General features: G+C 47.8%; 1 non-coding gene across 1 annotated transcript; it reads right to left on the reverse strand.

Annotated features, from left to right (window-relative positions):
• Nucleotides 1-444: 444 nt before the first annotated feature.
• Nucleotides 445-599, reverse strand: LOC131292939 (5.8S ribosomal RNA). Its single transcript, XR_009190370.1, has one exon. It is a non-coding gene; the product is annotated as a 5.8S ribosomal RNA (ribosomal RNA).
• Between the last annotated feature and the right edge of the window lie 6,029 nt (nt 600-6,628).

A 6,628-nucleotide genomic window follows, 5' to 3' on the forward strand; every position in this document is an offset into this window, starting at 1 on the left:
TTTGTTTCAATGTCCAATATGTACCGTTGGACTCGGTTAACGGGCTGTTAGCCCGCGTGTGGTTTAACTCACTGATACCTTCCATTGCCCATACGCTAGTTTGTTTGTGTTCCTTTGGTCAACTTCCATACTTGAATCATTTGTGCTACCGCTGCTGCTTCGACGCTACTTTGACATCTTCGCTTCTATTTAAATAAATAAATAAGCTGAAGCTAGACATCAGTAAACACCACCACAGACACCACAAGCACGCCTTCTCCTCGTACTTCCGCCTCACGCGGGAACACGGACGCTCTAAATACTTCGAATTCCAATGCCAGTATATTGTAAACCACGGGTTCTTTAATGCTAGCGGGTCGTCGCGACCCTAGTTAACATCATGGTGCACGTCTCGTGACGGGTGTCACGGCGTAGTTAAATGTATGCGATACATTTCTCAAATATAAGCGCTCAGTCATCTGTACATCATGGTAGGTTCCCACGACGTGCAATATGCGTTCAACTTATCAATGTTCATGTGTCCTGCAGTTCACATTATGACGCGCAGTTAGCTGCGGTCTTCATCGATCCATGAGCCGAGTGATCCACTGCCGAGGGTGACTAACTTGCGTAAGCCGCCGCTGTGCGCGTATACCCGTTCCCCGTAGGGAGGAGCAAGCCGCCGCTTAGAGACGAAGCATAAAGTGTCCTCATTCCACATAGGGCAAGCTGGATGAATCCATTTTACCCAGGACGGCCGAAGCGGCGTGGACCAGGGGAGAACTGAACCTTATACTTCACACCACAGTAAGTCTACGTGTCCTCTTCCACATAGGGCAAGCTAGAACTAACTATCTTACCCAGGACTGCCGAAGCAGCGTGGACCAGGGGAGGAACACACTTTTCATGGAAACGTAAGGCATCCATGACTGCCATAACGTAAGCCGCCGCTGTGCGCGTATACCCGTTCCCCGTAGGGAGGAGCAAGCCGCCGCTTAGAGACGAAGCATAAAGTGTCCTCATTCCACATAGGGCAAGCTGGATGAATCCATTTTACCCAGGACGGCCGAAGCGGCGTGGACCAGGGGAGAACTGAACTTTATACTTCACACCACAGTAAGTCTACGTGTCCTCTTCCACATAGGGCAAGCTAGAACTAACTATCTTACCCAGGACTGCCGAAGCAGCGTGGACCAGGGGAGGAACACACTTTTCATAGAAACGTAAGGCATCCATGACTGCCATAGTGCGTAAGCCGCCGCTGTGCGCGTAAACCCGTTCCCCGTAGGGAGGAGTCAAGCCGCCGCTTAGAGACGAAGTATTAAGTGTCCTCTTCCACATAGGGCAAGCTAGAATGAACTATCTTACCCAGGACCGCCGAAGCAGCGTGGACCAGGGGAGAACTGAACTTTATACTTCACACCACAGTATTGAGTAATGTGCCCTCTTCCACATAGGGCAAGCTAGAATGAACTATCTTACCCAGGACCGCCGGAGCAGTGTGGACCAGTGGAGGACTACACAATCATGAGGTTTGATATCGACTTGTGTGTTTCAATAGGGTACCGATGGTATGTTTTGAACCGATTTGATTTAGCCATTCTGAAGTCATCACTTGGTTGAAGCGCTGAACTAGGGAGGGGCATCGTTTACATATATATTGGTTTTCGCATGCTCTACTAGGTTAATGTCATAGGGTTGGCTATCGAGCATGCCCAAGTGATGACTTGATTGTGTGCTTGCTTGAATTCTTCACATTTCATACCATCGGTTAGTTGTCGAATCATTCCTCGATCATAACCTTCGTTCTTGGTTCATGTATGCTCTCTTCCACATAGGGCAAGCTAGAATTAACTATCTTACCCAGGACCGCCGAAGCAGCGTGGACCAGGGGAGAACTATACTTTGTCTTGTATGCCCTCTTCCACATAGGGCAAGCTAGAACTAACTATCTTACCCAGGACCGCCGAAGCAGCGTGGACCAGTGGAGGACTATACTTTGTTCATAACACCACAGTATTGAGTAATGTGCCCTCTTCCACATAGGGCAAGCTAGAATGAACTATCTTACCCAGGACCGCCGGAGCAGTGTGGACCAGTGGAGGACTACACAATCATGAGGTTTGATATCGACTTGTGTGTTTCAATAGGGTACCGATGGTATGTTTTGAACCGATTTGATTTAGCCATTCTGAAGTCATCACTTGGTTGAAGCGCTGAACTAGGGAGGGGCATCGTTTACATATATATTGGTTTTCGCATGCTCTACTAGGTTAATGTCATAGGGTTGGCTATCGAGCATGCCCAAGTGATGACTTGATTGTGTGCTTGCTTGAATTCTTCACATTTCATACCATCGGTTAGTTGTCGAATCATTCCTCGATCATAACCTTCGTTCTTGGTTCATGTATGCTCTCTTCCACATAGGGCAAGCTAGAATTAACTCTCTTACCCAGGACCGCCGAAGCAGCGTGGACCAGGGGAGAACTATACTTTGTCTTGTATGCCCTCTTCCACATAGGGCAAGCTAGAACAAACTATCTTACCCAGGACCGCCGAAGCAGCGTGGACCAGTGGAGGACTATACTTTGTTCATTACACCACAGTATTAAGTATGGTGTCCTCTTCCACATAGGGCAAGCTAGAACTAACTATCTTACCCAGGACCGCCGAAGCAGTGTGGACCAGGGGAGGACTATACTTTATACTTCACACACTAGCCATACTGAAGTCATCACTTGGTTGAAGCGCTGAACTACGGCGGGGTAATCGTTTACAGGTTATAATCATATAGCTGCATGCTCATTAGTAGATAATGGAATATTGTATGGCAATATGAGCATGCCCAAGTGATGACTTTGTTTCAAGCTCAACAGGTAGGGTATTGAGTCCTCTTCCACATAGGGCAAGCTAGAATGAACTATCTTACCCAGGACCGCCGGAGCAGCGTGGACCAGTGGAGGACTCTATACTTTATACTTCACACCACAGTATTGAGTACGACTTGCATAAAGCCCCTAATGAGAACCACGAGGGCTCTCTCAATGTAGAACCACGAGGGCTCTAGTACCGATTCTCTCGGTACGGCTTGGTCCGTGTTCCTTTATGCTTGTACTCTAAGTATTAAGTATTGTGTCCTCTTCCACATAGGGCAAGCTAGAACTAACTATCTTACCCAGGACCGCCGAAGCAGTGTGGACCAGGGGAGGACTATACTTTATACTTCACACACTAGCCATACTGAAGTCATCACTTGGTGGGGGTGAACTACGGCGGTATCTATCGTTTTGGTTCGGTCTATATAGGGTCGCTTGCATGCTCATTCGAATAAAATGTAATTGTGTATGGCAATATGAGCATGCCCAAGTGATGACTTTGTTTCAAGCTCAACAGGTAGGGTATTGAGTCCTCTTCCACATAGGGCAAGCTAGAATGAACTATCTTACCCAGGACCGCCGGAGCAGCGTGGACCAGTGGAGGACTCTATACTTTATACTTCACACCACAGTATTGAGTACTTCTTGCATAAAGCCCCTAATGAGAACCACGAGGGCTCTCTCAATGTAGAACCACAAGGGCTCTAGTACCGATTCTCTCGGTACGGCTTGGTCCGTGTTCCTTTATGCTTGTACTCTTAGAAAGTCTCAACCCGGAGGTCTTGACTTTGATTGTCATAGTTGGACTACGACGGGGCATCCGACCATTGCTGATCGAACACCCCTGATTCACCATCTTTCGGGTAGGCGGTACGCGTACCTCCGGACGCGGAAGTCTCAACCCGGAGGTCTTGACTTTGTATTGTCATAGTTGGACTACGACGGGGTATCCGACTCATCGAATACCCCAGAAGCACACCATCTTTCGGGTAGGCGGTACGCGTACCTCCGGACGCGGAAGTCTCAACCCGGAGGTCTTGACTTTGATTGTCATAGTTGGACTACGACGGGGCATCCGACCATTGCTGATCGAACACCCCTGATTCACCATCTTTCGGGTAGGCGGTACGCGTACCTCCGGACGCGGAAGTCTCAACCCGGAGGTCTTGACTTGGATTGTCATAGTTGGACTACGACGGGGCATCCGACCATTGCTGATCGAACACCCCTGATTCACCATCTTTCGGATAGGAGGTGCGCCCACCTCCGACGCGGAAGTCTCAACCCGGAGGTTCGGACTTAGAGTTTTTCCCATTCAAAAGTTTTTCTCTTAGCCATACTGAAGTCATCACTTGGTGAACGATTGAACTAGGGCGGGTTAATCGTTTATAGGTATCATGTGGTTTGCATGCTCTCTTAGGTTAAGGTCATGTGGTTGGCTATCGAGCATGCCCAAGTGATGACTTTGTTTCACGCTTGCTTGATTTCTTCATGATTCCCTGTTATATAGTGTAATCATTCGAGAACAGGGAATCTTTGGTTTTGCTCAACAGGTATTGGATGTCAACTTGGTATCTAGATCGCATTAAGTCTCAACCCTTAGGTTCGGACTTGTATAGTGACATCTTGTTACGGTCTTGAGTCTCAACCCGCAGGTTCGGACTACTTAGTGTTTGATCGAATATAATATGGCAACTTGTGCCTAAGTCTCAACCCGCAGGTTCGGACTTCTGTTTATTTGGCCAATGTATGTATAAGGCAACTTGTGCCTAAGTCTCAACCCGCAAGTTCGGACTTGTGTATTTGTTCGAAGTCATGTATAAGGCAACGTGTGCCTAAGTCTCAACTCGCAGGTTCGGACTTGTTAGTGTTTCGTCAACTTTCATATGGCAACTTGTGCCTAAGTCTCAACCCGCAGGTTCGGACTTGTGTATTTGTTCGAAGTCATGTATAAGGCAACTTGTGCCTAAGTCTCAACCCGCAGGTTCGGACTTGTGTATTTGTTCGAAGTCATGTATAAGGCAACGTGTGCCTAAGTCTCAACCCGCAGGTTCGGACTTCTATAGTGTTTCGTCAATTATCATATGGCAACTTGTGCCGAAGTCTCAACCCGCAGGTTCGGACTTCTATAGTGTTTCGTCAATTATCATATGGCAACTTGTGCCGAAGTCTCAACCCGCAGGTTCGGACTTCTGGAAGGATCACTTGGCCACTAATGATCCTTCCGCAGGTTCACCTACGGAAACCTTGTTACGACTTTTACTTCCTCTAAATCATCAAGTTCGGTCAACTTCGATAAAGCAGACGCGGTTCACGAGGATCCAGCGAACGATCATCTCCAAAGACCTCACTAAATAATCCATCGGTAGTAGCGACGGGCGGTGTGTACAAAGGGCAGGGACGTATTCAACGCTGGCTGATGACCAGCACTTACTAGAAGTTCCGAGTTCATATGGACCATTGCAATCCATAATCCCTACTAAGTGAGTATTTGAGTGATTTCCCGTTCCTCTCGGAATAGGAGACACGCTGCTACCCACATTGTAGCACGCGTGTAGCCCAGAACATCTAAGGGCATCACGGACCTGTTATCGCTCGATCTCATTTTGCTAAACACAAATTGTCCTGCTAAGCAGCGTACCGTAAGTGCACTTGCGCACACGAACAGCGAAGGTGTCAGGTCATACTCCACCGAAAGGTCCTAACCCGTTCCAATCGGCATCGACGCATTAACGCTGACTGCGTTCTAGTTAGCATATGTGAGTCACGTTCGTTATCGGAATTAACCAGACAAATCAATCCACGAACTAAGAACGGCCATGCACCACTACCCTTAAATTTGAGAAAGAGCTATTAATCTGTCTCACCTCCATAAGTTCGGACCTGGTAAGTTTTCCCGTGTTGAGTCAAATTGAACCGCAAGCTCCATTTCATTGTGGTGCCCTTCCGTCAATTCCTTTAAGTTTCAACTTTGCAACCATACTTCCCCCGGAACCTGACTTTGGTTTCCCGGAAGCTACTGAGAGCACCTGGTTGTAGCGTCTCCCAATTGCTAGTTGGCATCGTTTACGGTTAGAACTAGGGCGGTATCTAATCGCCTTCGATCCTCTAACTTTCGTTCTTGATTAAAGAAAGCATCCTTGACAAATGCCTTCGCTTTAGTTAGTCTTACGACGGTCTACGAATTTCACCTCTCGCGCCGTAATACTAGTGTCCCCAACTACTTCTGTTAATCATTACCTCCGGTCTGAGTACAAACCAATGAAAGATTAGACCAAGGTCGTATTCCATTATTCCATGCAAGATTATTCTAGGGCGTTTGGGCACCCTGCTTTAAGCACTCTAATTTTTTCAAGGTAAACGTGAGCGGTCGAGCTCTATGTTACACTTGCACCCGTTGAAGGGCACACCATGACACAGACTTGGTGCCCTACCACACCATTGAGTCGCAACCAGATTCCGACTTGGCCCACCGACCACGGGTTGACCGGGTCGGCGGAGCCGGACTGTGTTGGACAAGTATCAACTTCGAACGTTTTAACCGCAACAATTTTAATATACGCTAGTGGAGCTGGAATTACCGCGGCTGCTGGCACCAGACTTGCCCTCCACTTGATCCTCGTAGAAGGATTTATGCTCTACTCATTCCAATTATGAAACATCATTAAAGAGTTTCATATTGTTATTTCTCGTCACTACCTCCCCGTCCCGGGATTGGGTAATTTACGCGCCTGCTGCCTTCCTTGGATGTGGTAGCCATTTCTCAGGCTCCC

This window comes from Anopheles ziemanni, unplaced genomic scaffold (assembly GCF_943734765.1).
Source record: "Anopheles ziemanni unplaced genomic scaffold, idAnoZiCoDA_A2_x.2 scaffold_41_ctg1, whole genome shotgun sequence".
Lineage (NCBI taxonomy): Eukaryota > Metazoa > Arthropoda > Insecta > Diptera > Culicidae > Anopheles > Anopheles ziemanni.